The 16,131-nt window shown below is 37.4% G+C and overlaps 1 protein-coding gene across 3 annotated transcripts in view; it reads right to left on the minus strand.

Moving 5' to 3' along the window:
- LOC122827837 (single-stranded DNA-binding protein 2) overlaps positions 1-16,131 on the minus strand; it is a 59,019-nt gene that overhangs the window by 32,501 nt on the left and 10,387 nt on the right. The gene's annotated exons all lie outside the window — the stretch shown is intronic.

Genomic DNA, 16,131 nt, shown 5'->3' on the forward strand with positions numbered 1-16,131 from the left:
ATATTACAACCAAATACTTCAAGTTATATTACCGAGGTTTTATGGTAGAGACCACCAGAAAGTAGTCCGTGACTGCAAAGTGGGAAGAAACTTGTTCAATTACATTCCTTCACTCACTAAATGAAATCCAAATGAAACTAAATGCCTGTAAAAGTCCCCAAATTAGAATATAGAGTCGGCCTATGTGTAATTTAATCTCGGTATAAATGGAGGCGCTATGTGAAGGGCTAAGCAGTTTGTCAGAGAACAAACAGCTTCATGAAGACCAACGTACACAGGAGGCAGGTCAAGGAGAACGATTTAGAGAAATCTAAAGCAGGTTATAAAACACTCTTCCAAGCTTTTAACATCTTAAGGGGCCACTGTTAAATATCTCTTCCAAACACAGAAACAATACAGCTGAACTGCAAATCTACCAACACATGACGGTCAATCCAGACTGGAGGATACGGACAACAATAATCAGAGCGGCTGGCAAGAGGCCTATGGTAACTCTGAAGGATTTCCACAGATGGACAGGTCATGTATGAGAAATTGGTGAATGGAGAACCCTTAGTTGTAAAGGCAAAGAAGGAGGCTACGCTGAATGAAAGGTGTAAGAAGTCTCTGCTTACTGTCAGCTATATAGGTGACATGCAGACCGTGCTCTGCTGTGATGAGACCAAAACTGAATTTTTCCTATAAACCACCCTGTGAGGGAGAAGGTCAGAGCTGAAGGGAAGATGAATGTAGCCAAACACAGGGTGCAGATGTTCTTGGTTACAGATAGAATTGCAGCAAAAGGTAGTTTCCCAAAGTGTTAACTTACAGAGCTGAAAAATTATACAAGGCAAACAATTCATTATTTCATTGAAAAAAAAAAATAGAAGAGTGAATAATTTTCCTCCAGCTAAACAATTATGCACTACTTTATTTTTGATCTATCACATAAAAATCCTAGAAATGTGCTGTAGAGTCAAATGTGAGCAAACATTTGGATAAAATGAAGCCCAGAATGCAACATAAGGTCCCATAGACTCTAATGGTTAATCTAAGACCAACACATTTAAAGAAAAAAAAAATCAAATAAATGGGGCAGTGATGATGCTGTGAAGACCTCATCTACGTGCCCAGTTGTCTACATGGACTTCCTCCCACAGGTTGGAACAGAGTGAGTATTAATTACACCCTTGATTTGTAAATCAATGATCCTCCCAGTGAATCTGTGCTGGTCCTTTTTTAAAAGCAATTTAAATGCCTGTGGGACAGGTTGATCCAATAGTCTATAAACAGTACATAAAAACTGAGTAGGATCCACAGCACCTACTCAGTTCTGTTAAAATCTATGTGAAACTTGGAATTAATAACATATTAAAGGGAACAAAAATAATGCTTACTCTAAATCAAGAAATAAGTTAAATGACATCATGCCTTTTATTTTTCTAAGAAGAAAGTGTTAAACAGCTCTAAATATCAGATTTCAGATGTGTGGTACGGTGTTTCAGACTCCTTCAACATGTACGAAAGATATGTGGGAGTCTGGCTTGGTTTGTGATCAAACTGCTTTCTACACAGGGGAGCCCAAAGTGGGTCCTGGAGGGCCGGCATCCTGCATGGTTTAGTTCTCTCCCTGGTGACACCAACAACCTTTTCAGCATGTCAATGTTCTTCTTAGGAGAGAACTAAAACATGCAGGATGCCGGCCCTCCAGGACCCACTTTGGGCTCCCCTGTTCTACAGCATCAGAAGAGAAAGAAGGTGAGGTTAGAGCGTTATTTACACCAGTCACATTCTCAGGGAATATCTATAATAAGCAGGGACATAAAGTTATAGCGGGTACATTGATAAAATGTCTACAGCGCTAGTGGAGAGACCTGTGAGTGTGTGTTCTTCAAAGTGCTTTTATTTCACAGCTACAACCCTCTATATGTTCAATTAGTTTACTTTAAAACTTGCAATATATTAACTGGTGTCTAAAGTTCAGATTTAGACTCGATAATTTTGCTATTGTATACATAAAGTAAGAAAATTAGATGTTATGTAAAAGGAAGTGTTCAACAGCTAAAACATGTTTTAGACTTTACAAAGCAGCACAAGCTATGACCTGGGACTTTTTCTGTTTGTCCTTGTGTGTTGGTGTTGATACTGAAAGTCATGAGAGATGTTCACACTGGGACGACATCTGTTCAGGAACCCCCACTGAAAGGTGCTACAAGCTTGGCAACCCTGATCCAGACTCTTGCCTTGAGGTAAAAATAAACTCAGACGACAGAATGAACATTATTCCGCTTCTCTCACAGGTACAGTCCACCTTCGTCCATCTCTCTCCATCCCATTTCTCCTCCTCTCTCCTTCAGTTTGTTTTTAGCTGTTTTCCACAAGTTGCTTTACTCTTATTCCTTTTTTTTTTAAAGGAAGACAGAACAGAAGCCATCTTTGTTTTTGTCTTTCCTGCCGTCTTACATTCTCTTATTTCCTTTCCCTTGTGGCCTGAAAGTGATGTTTAACCAGAGAAACAGCGACAGGACATTTTACGGGGACAAGGTTAACGGAAAAATGAGAGGATTGACAGAACTCTTGACACCTTGTCAACTGAGCATGAATAAAAGATATGCTCTTTTTTTTTTTCTTCCAAGACACTGTACAGCTCAATGTTCAAGGAACAAACGTTTTCTGTCTCTCTGCCCTGCACATCGTTTTCCTGTCAACCCATCAAAATCTGTTTCCCCTCCTGTGCACCGCAGTGCCGACAACAGCAGCGTCAGTGTAGAACAATTTAACATCACTGATAGAGGTCACATACCTGCAGTGGATACTTTGTCATCAATGATGAGGATGCTGACAGGCTGCATAAATGAATTCAGTGGCAAAACTGGAAATATTAGGAATCAAAAGCACGTCCTTAGGAGGGATGCAGTGAAATGTATTTCCACATAAAAACACATCTCTGCTGCCTTGGAGGCAGACTAAGAGGTTTAACCTGTAATTGATTTCACAGAGTCTCTAGGATGTGACCTTTGCAATTATGATGGGCGAGAGGAGATGGATGTGAAGGAAGTCAAAACGGGTGAGGCCAGAGGAATGGATCATTCTGACACTGTAAAATAAATCAAAACACTAGTGAAGCAGAAATAAAAGATTAATGCAAGCTTAAAGACAATGGTAAAGATGGGCTGAAGTTTTGATGTATCTCAGATTCACATGACTCACGTTTGTGGTTATTTTGGCACGCTTTGTGAGTTTATTTACGTAGCTTAATAATAATGATAGAAGTGGTAGAAAGAAGAATAAATAATGTGTGACTTTCCAGGGTTCAGTTTCAGCCTAAAGACTAAAGAGTTTAACTTTAGAGCTCAGCCATGTTAAAACACCCAGCATCTCCCTGGCTGGAGTCAGGCGCTCCACACTGAGCCCAAAACATATTCATCACCTCTGAGACACAGAACCCATCTCCTTCCTGAAAGACATCTGGACATTACATGGTGCTTATACTCACCGTTTCAACAGACAAAAGGAAATTTGGAAATTCTTCCTGATATCGTGGCTGATTTCTTTCTATTTTCTCACAATTTCAAAATAAGGAGGAAGTCTGTTTGGGGTTCAGCCTTAAACTGCAGCCAGGTGGACCTACTTAGCTAAAATATTCTAAATTGAACATCATTATGTGAGATTTCCTGAACTGTTTGAAGGCATTATTTAATTCTCCAAACAAATTTTTCTATAATTATTTTAGGATTATATAAACAAAAATGCCTAATGTGTTACAATATTGTCAGAATCAAAGCTTTCAATCGTGGGGTCAAACCATTTCTTCCTTTAGTCTCCCTTTTTTTGATTTATCATAAGCCAACAATAGGAGCAGCTGATACAGGACTGATGAACAGAAAATAACAAAACAGTATACTTTGCTAGCATCCTGCATCTTCTAAACTTTACTTAAAGCTTTTAATATTTCGGTAACATGCTTGGAAAACAATACAACACCCTTTGGTCCTTGCTGATCTGCCCCTTGTTAAGGTGAACCCTCCATGCTAACAGGAAAAAATAAGTACATGGAGCTGGACTGACAAAGCAGTGAGCAGAGATAAGGTTTAAAGACAGGAGAAGGGCGAGACATAGAATGCTAATAAGCTGCAAAATGTGGACACATTAAAAGGAAAACAATTATTCTAGTCCATTAAGCAAATGATCAACTTCACTTTTCTTAGCAAGCAACAGGGTTAAACTGAAGAATGCTTGTCTGTAATCTGTACAAGCTCTATAGGGCTTTATATGCTACCCAGATCTTGTGGAAGCACGTCGACGTTTTCATTATCACCCGTTCATCCATGCACTTTGTAACAGACTTATTTTCTCTCAAATTCCAGTATTCAGGTTTTTAAAGAACGTCCTCTACCCAGCCCTTAGCTGTAAATCTAACCAGACAGCTGCAGCGAGCTAAAACAGTCGGAGTTGATCTTAGTTTAAAAGCATGCAGTTTGCAAAAACACCAACTGGCTTCTGTGCTGGGTTGTTTTGAGGCCACCGGGCCACTTTTGCTCTTACTGAAAGGTTGTGCAAAGAGATTTTGAAGCTCAACCACAGCGTCAGCTTAAAGCAAATACATGAACTTCTTTTCCCAGGATCAGCATTTAAGGAGACCAGTAGATCACTGCTAATCAATTTACCGCTGAGGCGATCAAATTCTGGCAGCACTTCAAATCACAACAGGCATTTGCTTCAGTGATTGGATTCGCCTATTATAGATTAGGCCCGGATTATTTCACCCTTGTTAGAGATGAAATGGAAAAGCGCTTATCTGAATCGACATGTTAAGTGACATATTTACAGGACCTGCCACTATGCTGACATAAGAAAATGTAATTAAATGCTTAGTGTAAGCAAGAAGAAAAACAACAAAAGCCTGGATACATTTTTGGAACAAATGCAGCATAAAAACAAAAAACTTTCTAGGCAGGCTAAAATCCTATCAAACATTAATGTTGAATCACACATCTGTAACCACGCTGAAGAAGTCATAGTAAGTCATTTGAAGTTTAGTCTTTTTGCCAGTAGTAGGAGGAAATGATCTGTTCTCAAAGTAAATCCTCGTCCCGATCCGTTCACCATCCCTCCCTGCATTCTTTATCAGTTCTATTCAAGACACCAAAACACTAAAACTCCTCCACTTGAGCAGAAAACTGACCCCCAGCTCGTAGGAAGCCGTCCACTATTTCCTGGTGGAGAGCCATGGCCTCAGGCTTATAGAAGCTAACCCTCATGGTCTCTTAACGCTACCGTCATGCAATTAATCAAATTCATTGTTCAATTTAGATTTCTGCTCCAAGCAATCACAAAAACAACCTAATCTTCAAAAAAGAAACTATTATTTTTTAGTATTATTTCAGCATATTCCTTGTAGTAAATATCTTATTTTGCAATGTCTTACGTCTGATGTGGCTGAACTCACATGCTTAGTGCAGTCGTTTTTTTGAAACGTCAGCAAAAGTATGCATGCAAGAAAGAGGACAGGGGAGCAACAACAGCTTCACAGTGAACAGCTACGAATTGAGGCATAGTCGGTACAAAACATAGCAAAAGAGACCATTTCATAGCAAAACGTGAGGGCCAAAGAGCAACAACCAAAATGGCAGAGGAATGAAAGGCCATCTGTAGTAGCAGCATTTAGCAACCAAAAGAAGAAAGTTTGTTTCTTTCTGTGTGCTATTCAGACACTCTGTTTATAGCCACAGATGCTTGATAATGTGCAAGATTTGCTACTCTGTGTTGTCTGCATAAGTTGACAAGACAACAAATCTGTGTAGCGACTTTAAATTCATAGATGCAGGGATCTATGAGTAATTAATACAGAAAGTGCTAAAGAGTACTTTTCCTAAGAATGGCAGTATATTCTTAGGTAAATACAGCTTACTGAACTAATTTGTGTACAGATTTATTTGGTAAAAACAATCTTTTTAAAATTAATCTTTCAAAAAGCACATAAACAATTATTTTCATTGCTTATTTTTATACTACTTAACATGGTTAGGGACTTTGTATTTACCAAGTGCCATATTTGTGTTATTTTTCCGTATCCAAAGAATAATTTTCTAAATAATCAGCTTAATTCTAGTCTAAGTAAGCTTGATGGTAACATTTTTTCTTTAGTGAATAGGACAACAAAATTGGCTCCAGCCCAGGGGCCCATCATACTTATAAATCCAACCCTGCATCATGGCACCACAGAACAGAACGAACATGACAACGACTGGAGCAACAGGCCACCTGTATGGTGTCTTACAAAACTACCGTATTTTCCGGACTATAGAGCGAACCTCACTATAAGCCACACCCACAAAGTTGTATTTTTTGTTTTGTTTTGTTTTTTACTGGAAACGTACATATATAAGACGCACCGGGCTATAAACCGCTGGTATCTCCGCCGCTCTCGGACGCAGCCCTCCGTCTCCAATGCGAAACCATGGATTCGTTCACGCCGAGTTTACGTGCAGCGGCTGTCGATCTGTACTGCCACATCGATACCTTTCAACATCATATGAACTTCTTCGTGTGGTTTCCATGATGAGCGGGTATAATTTTGAAAACATTTTTCCGTCGTGCCTGCTGCTAGCATGTGTTTGTTCTAAATGAAAATCAGCACTTTTCTTCTTTGATTTTCAAGTTTGACTTCCAGTTAGTCACTTCCTGCTAAAGAGCCCCCTGGTGGGTGAAGAAAGATCCACAGAACAGGACACCGGGCTTTAAGCAGCATGGTCCGAAAAAATACGGCATGTTCCAGCTCCAGTTCCAGTTTAACAGTTTTAGTACCACCCAGAACCAAACGGGACATTAAGTAAAGAGACAACAGATTCTCACAAACGATAAAATTAAATGACTTAATGAACTGTTACTCATTCTGCCTTTAGCTATGTTTACTGGCTAAAACATACAGAAAACAAAAACAGATCATTATCTTAGCTCTAGTGCAGATTTTTAGATATCCAAATTATCTGAATTCAGAAGCTACTAAACAAAAACCTGTGTGTAGAGACTAACCTGCAATGTCTCTACAAAGAGGTCAAACACAGGTTACATTCAGCAAGAAAAACACCCGTTACATCAAAGTATCTGAAAATACATTCAGTTTTTATATTTGGGTAAAATATAGCAAATGGGTTATAATCATAGACTACTGAATATAACAAAGTAGGAGCACAAAATAGCCAGAGATTAAACTACACAACTCTCTTTGGGTCCAATATGGAGTAAAATTAGCAAGATATTTGACAGAATCAAGAGTGTTAGAGACTAAGATAAAAGGATGTGAGACAGAGGAGCTGGGATTAGAGAGAGAAGGGAAAGTAAGATGGGTTGAAGGTTATGAGTGACATTGGGTGAATCCCAAGAGGAGTACTCTTTGAATCTATAAACTTTCATATTCTAATGTCGAGTATTCTCACTGAGCCGATTCTCGGTTTGCCCAGCATCCCTGCTGTGACCTCCTTCGGTAAATTAACACAAAGTGCCATGCTGCGAATACTCAGACTGAGCCAGACAGCTTTTCTATTGTTTTCAAAAAGGAAGAAAAAAAATTGCTTGTCACATACACAAATGAAGTACTGAAAATGATCAATATAGCAAGCTTCATCTATCTATATGGGACAAATTTGCTCATATTTTCCTAAACAAATGCCATAGATTTCTGTAAGAGGTGATTATAATTGCAAAAATAACCTAAATTTAGTGAGGAAGTTAAATAATGCGATTATCTCTTGCATATTCATCTGACGTTGCTGTTTTTTTATTTTTTTATTTTATCCTTTCACAACAAAGAATAATGTCTATAGAATTATATTGTAAAGCATCTGCAGCAATGTTTTTGAAGCACTTTGTTTTTCAGTGAACAACCAAACCAACACAACAAATCACAGAGAGGGTTCAGACAGAATTGCTAAAATCCCCTACAGCAATGATTCTCTGACTGGTACAAGAATTTCAGGATCAAAGTAATACAAAATAACAATAACGGTAACAAACCAAAAATATATAAATACCTTAATATTTGCTTAATCTGAAGCTATTCAAGGGTGTGAAACACACATTTACCCCTTGGATCAAGAAAAAACATCAAATTCATCCCGACGGTGCTCCAGTTTCTAAATTTGAAAATCAGTGGGATTTGCAAACTTGTATGATTATTTACTAGACTAAAATTAGCAATGCCAGCTAATAAGAATGTACTACTCTGCCTTTTGTATTTCCAAACAAGGTAGCAATGTACACAAACTCACAACAGTAAGAAAGCTGTTGTGGGAGCCAATATGTCAATATTGTCAACAATACTGCCATTGCAATATTGTTGACGATACTGATTGCAATTAAAACACATGTAGTTTTTTTCATCATGGATGTATCTTCACAACTCTCCCAGAGGTTTAGAATCTAGATTAGCAAAATCTATACAAGCCAAGAGCATTAATTACGGTGAATGTCACCTAATAAATTATTGGTGAGCAGAGTTTTAATGCAAAGCACCTGAAACATTATGGCCTATAAAATATTGCTACTAAGCAATCTTTTACAGTTGCAGAAGCAATGCAATAGATTGTGCAGTTCAAGTGAGGAGGAAGTTACTAAAATAAATTTAAGAACCTAATAAAAATAACACTTCCAGATTGGTATTAATCAATACATTTGCAACTTTAAATGAGGTATGGCTTTGGGTCTGCAGTTCTCCAGTTGGGAAATACCAGGACTTTTTTCAACTTCTTTTATTGCTATGTTACATAAGTTTGCAGCATATTTGACTGATGCAATGCAGACAGTGACAGCTGTAACTGCAAGTACAAAGGCAGCAAACTTTTACCAAACTGGGGCAAAGATAAACAAGTTAAGCATATGCATCAGCTGTATCAATCTGAAACTGCCAATAAAATGCAGCCTCACTGCTGCGCATCTTAAACAAATGATTCCAATACATTTTTGCCAATGACCGAAAGAAATCAGACTCTTTCTTAAAGAGCTTAACTTTCAGATGCAAACTGAGACTCTTGGACTCAATCTCCAGAAGCGTTAGCAACTAGGGCCCCTGACAGCTTTGGTGAGAACAGAGCGGGGACCCCGGTGCTAAAATAAAGAGAGTACAGCTAGTGAGTTGCTGATCCTGCACAGGACAGCCCTGTGTGTGTGTGTGTGTGTGTATGTAAGAGAGAGAGACAGAGAGCCAAACACTCTCCCTGATTAATCAAACCCAGCAGCAGGGCTTTATGTGCCATTAAGAGTCCTGCTAAATGACTTCACTTCATTCATTAATGTGGAGCATCCTCTGTGGGTGAAGAGGCCCCTACTTGCCAAACAGACAGAAACACAGACATGTGAAAGCTGGAAGAGACGCTGGCAGGGCAGCAATGATGGTGGTGGCAAGATAAACAACGACAAATATAGACCCATTACGTTGCTGAATAATTCATTGTATGTACGCAGGGCTTCAGGAAAACAACGGAGGAAACGAACAGGAGCCCAAAACAACCTTGGGTATTATGAAGCCTTTACACCAAAGTGCAGATTCAAGATTCAAGACAAGATGTTTCACACACCTCGCTTGCAATAACCCCATCAAAGGTGAATCACTTCATATAAATTATAGGGTTAAAGTAGAGGAAACGCCAAAGTTTTTTTTTTTAAGTCAAAACTTTAGCTTTACTGAATGTAGAGAAGGGTTCTTTAATATCTTCCATCGAACAACTTCATCAACTTTTGCAAAACTAATGTCAGCCTTCTTAAACTAATAAAGCCATCTGGGAGGATCTGAAACAAAGAAATCTATATGCACAATTAGAAAAAAAACTACAAGACAGATTAATTTGAACAGCTCAGGAAGGGAGACCCAACAATATGCAGAAAAGTCTGAATTCATTGGAATATTACTGAAAAGTTGGTTTTTTTTATATTATTTCAATAATTCTGTTAGAATGGAAGGCATATTACATAAATTCAGTACACATACAGTAATAAATTTGACAGTTTCTATTCATTTTCATGATTGTTATTTATTGGAGATGAGGTGTTGAGAAAGATTGGGTGACTTTAACTATGGCTTTGTTGACTCACTGTGTCTCTTGACAATTCTCCAAAGAGTCTCTTTGGGTGTTTAAGTGAAGTAAAATCACTGGTCAAGTATACACAGTAATACCTTGGTCATGTAACAGATTATATTTTAATAAAACATATGTTGGGATTTTACCTGTAAGCTAAAATACAAAATTAATGGAGATAAATGTCTTAAATGAACCGGTCTGTGTGTTTTTGAATCAAAATGGTGTTCTTTTAAGCTATACTCTAATTTATTGAGATGTTCCCGTGGATCTGACAAAAAGAAAGTTGGGGGTGGGGGGATCACCATTCAAAGAAAGGATACAGAGGCTGAAGTGAATGAGAAAGACATGAAGGATAAGGAGGTTGAGAGGAGGAGAAAGACTTATGTGAGAAGTAAAGTGAAAGAATGATGGTGAGAGTAAATGATTGATGATATAAGCTGAGGGAGGAGGAGAAGGGTTGATGCTGCAGCATCTGAGCAGAACCAGCAAAACAAAATAAACAGCTTTCTACTGACTGTAATGCTGGATTTTCAAAATCACAACAAAAGTAAAGGAACAGCACACCTTTCCCCTGTCTTTCATAGAATAGTCTTCATACGTTTGTTTTTAATGTTTAATGTAAAAAGCTTTTATGAACAAGGATCCAACATTTAAAAATAAACAAAGATGATGTTTTTAAATCTATTTTTTGTTGATGTAAAAAAACATGCTCGACATTAATCACCTCCTGGCAGTGCTTTGCAGCCATCTTACTGGCTATCCCCACTGATGCTTTTCTAATTGGCATTTTTGCTGATGGTCACAAGTTAAATCCATATTCTCCATTACCCTTGCATAGTGTCCCCTGGGATTCCTCTAATGGCTCATTCTGAAGACAGACCACTTGAATGAGAGTTATTCATATCAAGTAAAGTCTCTATCTTCAATGCTGACTTTCCTCTGACTTCAGCTACTGCTGCTGCTTTCGTACTGAGAGTAGAGAGAAGTAGTAAACCTTTCACTGCAGCTTTGAACATTAACAAAGCACATGTTGTAATCCAGCATAAAAAAAAAAAAAAAGTAGCCCAAGGTGAGACACTTGTAGTCAAATAAGTGTTATTTTTTCGTGTTCTGTGTTTTGTCGTTGCTGTGTAAATGTTTGCCACACCCGTTATTCCTCTTCAGCATTACATAAAGTGATGAAAGCTGGCAGATCTTTAGTCACTCTGCTCTGTCATATGTTATCACTAACACAGAGCTGTTGCACATACATGAGCACAATATGACAGCGGGGAACCCAGACTTTACAAACTGACAGAAGTTTTGACCTCTACTTTATTTAGACAGAGTATAAAAGGCGCGACACATGACAGGCATGGGAAGGGAAACACACAGCTTCCATATGTCCCTCCTCTCTGCGTCGGACCGTTGCTCCAACAGTTTGATCTTCTAGTAGAGGAGCGGTCGCCAGGGGAACACCCCCAAATTCACAGGTGTATCCCACCTTCAGTTCAATCTGCCTTATAGAGACTACAGCTGGACTGCAGCCACTAACAGGCGTAACACTTTTGCTCAGAGACTTGTTTAATTTCTGATAAGTAATGTTTGGAGGCTGGTAAGCTCTAACAGTTGATTCATATCTTGTTAGTGTTATATGTGCTTAATGTTAGTTTGTGTTGTAGGACACATCACCAGTTAGCAAATGTTTTATGATGTACTTTGTAAGACAAAACAAAAAGCATTTTTTTTAATTGTTGATGACTTTACAATATATTTAATTCCAATTCTGAATTTAATTTAATTTAATTTAATTCCAATTTATTTACTGCATTGAGTAATAAATTAAGATCTTCAAAAAAATATTTGCTCGATATATAACAGATTCAATATTTTTTAATTTAGATTTGCATCCCTGTTAGCTTAACATGGCAAGAATATAATCTAGAAACTGTTCTAAACAGGACAACTAAAAAGAATCCAGTTTTCATTATGTTTCTCAATAACAAATAAAGCATATATAGTAACATGAAGCATGTAACTAGAAACAATTTCCACATCTTAAGGATAAAAGGCTTTTTTTAAACTGCCTAAAGATTTGCTCTGTAAAGAACTAAAAATCAAAAATGATGATTAAGTGATTAAAATTTACACTACATTTCAGGAATATGTGTGAATATATCACTCAAAAACATAACTCGACTTCAGTTAATCCACAGAACAGCAGTCCTAAATAATCTCGGGTCACAATAACAATGCTGCTTCCTTTGCATTTTTACAAGATTTGTTGCTAATTTGGCTAATAACATATTTTTATGCAGTTTTACTGAAGATAAAACTTAAAGGAAATAGTTTGTCTGTTCAATCAAATGGTTTGAATGTCATAATTTGTGCTGTTATTCTTTAACAGTATCACTACTGTAATACAGTTTCACAATGGAAGAATGCAAACATAGGCTGACTGGCTAAAACTGCGATAAAAACATACTGAAAGTGGTTCCAGTGAAAGAATTCACCAAAGGTGAAAAGTCACACATAAAAGTACAAGTCAAAAGCATGAAGCTCATATCCTGACAGAGAGGGAGAGCATTCCTTGGATTACCTCAGAGCAGACCTTGTGTTTACCTTTCATTAACTGGAAATCCCACAAGTATCTCCTCATCCCTTTGCCCTCAGGACAGTCTAGGACAAGGTGAAAATAAATGCTTTGAGAACTACTTTAGAAGCAAATATTATCACAGCAAGTTTTGAGTTGTACGCTCTTTTAAGGGTACCCCTGAAAGCATAAAGGACAAAAGACAAAGTGGCACCTTGTATAAAAGCAGAGCTCAACACAAGCTAGATGGAAGCCAGAAAACGTGTCTTAAAAAATTTAAACTACTTATTATACTTCGTTAAAATTCTAATGTTTCCTTTTTTTCTTCAATTTTATTCCAATTCGCACTAGTTGATTATTTCTTATTGCAAGGTTCCCTTCAGCAAAAGGGTTATTATTTTCAATACATAATGTTGTCTAGATGGAATTCAATTTAAACTGATTAGTTTGTTTGCGTGGCGGTTCAAATACAGGCAACATTAAACAGGGACGCCACGACTTCCACACCGACGACAACAAATTAGAGCAGATGCAATTAAAAACTTGAACAGACAATACATTAAAAACGAAGCATCTCCCCCTTCTGCCCGATGCGGACCCAATCAGGCAAAGTGAAACAGCTTTAGTTCAGTCCGCGGTGCACAGACTCTACTGTCTCACAGAGCAGACAACAATGGCCAGAGCTGAGATAACAGGAAATGCCTACTTATCCAAGGGAGGGAGAGGCAGAGAGATGATGAGAGGGCGTGATGGGTATGCTAGTTGTTTACCAACAGACTGAGCAAAAAAAAAAAAAAACCCAAAAAAACAACATATTGTCTTGTCTATAAAAATCTGACATTTATTCAATGTTTTTCTACAACTGTAATTTGTTTGCAAAACATGTAAAGTAGATGAATCAAATAAATGCGGAGGGAAATCCATCATTTTCTTAATTTGAGTTCCATTTCATTGGCTTTGATTTGTTTAGATTGAGTCACCTCTCATAGGGAGTTTGTTTAATTTCACAGTTGAAAGAACGGCAATGATTTTTTTCCCCCCCTTCAACTTTCTCTACAAGCTATTACAGTAAATCTCCAACACAATCCAGCCATAAAGTCCAGAAAATTAGACACATGTTTACAGACAGAACTTAAACGGCAACACCTATTGCTATCATACAAGGTTAATTACCCTGTTATTTAACATTTATTTATTTATGTTAGAAGCACATTGAGCTGATCAAAATGCAACCAAAAATCTGTTTGCTTTACAACAAACTCGTTGCAATATTTTATAGTATGTACTATCAGCTCATTTTGGATAATTTACCTGTAAAAACTGGTGTGTAAAATGTCCTTACTGGACTTCCAGATTTCATCAAGATAACTTCTTACTCCTGCATGTGTTTCCCAGGAATCTCCAAAACTTGAAGATTATATGACAATACTTGCTATTAGTTTGCCACAGTGATGAAACAGTGTTGTGCCTGTAGATGGTTGATTGTTTTGGTCCCTCTAAGTCATTGATGTAATAAAAAATATTAGTAAAACATATTCTTCTAATTGGCTGCCTGATGTAACATGTGTCTTGCATTACTTTGCATCCATCTCTGTTTGGCGATGACTTCTGGAAGCAAAAGCATCTGAGTAGAGAATCATCTAAGTTCACAAAGACAAAAACCATTGAATGAAATAAGAGGTGGAAAGGCCTGATCAGCCTTTGAGAATCAGTGCATAAAGATTTTTTTTGTAGTTTGCCTGGACCATATGCTACGCTGCATTTTTTATTTTTTATTTCAGACTAAAGTAAGGTGCTCAGTTCTTTTTCTCTCTTTGTGGTGCTGGAAGTTTAAATTGTTCCTCCATTTATTCTCCCATTTTGAAATTAAACATGAGACTACAATCGAAATTAGGCAATCCCGGGCAGTACTGGGAATAAATTTATTCCCAGGAGGGATCTTTTAAGACAAAAAAAATCTGCCCTTTAATTTGAACGGTAGTATTGGAGGCTGTTTTGCTCTTTAGATGAGTTTGTGTTATGTTTGTTTTAATTTACTACTAATCATGAGTGATTAGTAGTAAAGATGAAAATCTGTTCCATCATTTATCATCATCCTGAAAAAATGATCTTATTTGTAGAGTTGTATTCAAATGAGTTATTTTTGTGACTTTGCCTCATGCAATTATGGAATCCTCTGGTCACTCAAAAACTTTCTGTCGCGTTTAAACAAATTTGAACAGTAACAACGTGCTTTTCAAGGAAATTTCAGCAGCTTTAAAACAATACTTTAGAACTTTTTGATTTTTGTTGCATTGATGTGGTCTACTATAATAATAATAATAATAATAATAATAATAATAATAATAATGAGATGAAGTCACACACTAATTCCAGATCCACACACCATTGTTCAGCCCATAAACTATTGTTAAAAGAAAATCTACAAAAACATAAAAAGAAATAGACGAGAGTAAAAAGCATACCACAGTAACTTCTGCTGGGCTCCTGCTCTCCACTCTTTAGAGAACAGAGGAGATAGATCTAAAAAACTGATATAGATTAAAGCCATTTGAAGCAATTTGGGGAAAAAAACGGAAAATGATTGCTCATGCATCTCTGCTGAGATTACTTAAAATATATTTTTATGAAGAATCCAACAAAGAGGCAATACTTAAAGAGGCCATAAAGTCAAGTACTGTCAGCAATTTAAATACTCCAAAAGTGAACTACTTTACATTCCTTGGGTAGAAAATGCGATTGTGGATTTGAGATGTTTTATGTTGTTGGAGGATAGTGCATTCACTGAAATTTAGTCCTTTGCTTGAGTTAAACATGGGGAGAGGTGCAAGACACTGAGGAACGGTGAAGGCAAAGGAAAATAATCTGCGTTTTTAGTGGTGAAAATTGGAGAGAAGTATAAAGAGAGAGAGAGAGACTGTCTGAAGCAGTTCCTAAGCTTGGGCGTCACGCATGCTTAACCTTGCGCCAGAATCTGTGCGATGCGTCTTGCATGTCAATGACGGAGAAATAGCAGCGGAGAAGCTTCCAATCAACCTCCAGTGTACTTGGCAGGGGATGCAGGGGGCGGGGGGAATGCACAGCAGGATGTACAGTTACGCTAAGGTATTTAAAATTACAATGTAAGTTACACTGGTATAACATATAGCAGTGGTCGCTACCACTGAAAGCGATGCCATACAAATTAGGAACTCTGGAAAAAACAGCGAGCAGTGCTACGTGTCATGTACTTTGAACTTTTTTGTATTTTTGCCACAGTACAATCACAAACAGTGTATTTTATCAGGATTTTTTTATTTTTGGATTAACCAACACAATTAGCCATGTATAGTGAGATGTAAGGAAAAGGTTACATACAATCTAAAATTGTAGTATGCATTTATATTCAGCCCCTGTGAATATCAATATTTTGTACAACCAATTTACACCAATTACAGGTGTAGGTCTTTTACAGACTAGCATTTTTACGCATTCTTCTTTACAGAATTGTTCTAGTTCAATCAG

This window comes from Gambusia affinis, linkage group LG03 (assembly GCF_019740435.1).
Source record: "Gambusia affinis linkage group LG03, SWU_Gaff_1.0, whole genome shotgun sequence".
Classification (NCBI taxonomy): Eukaryota; Metazoa; Chordata; class Actinopteri; order Cyprinodontiformes; family Poeciliidae; genus Gambusia; species Gambusia affinis.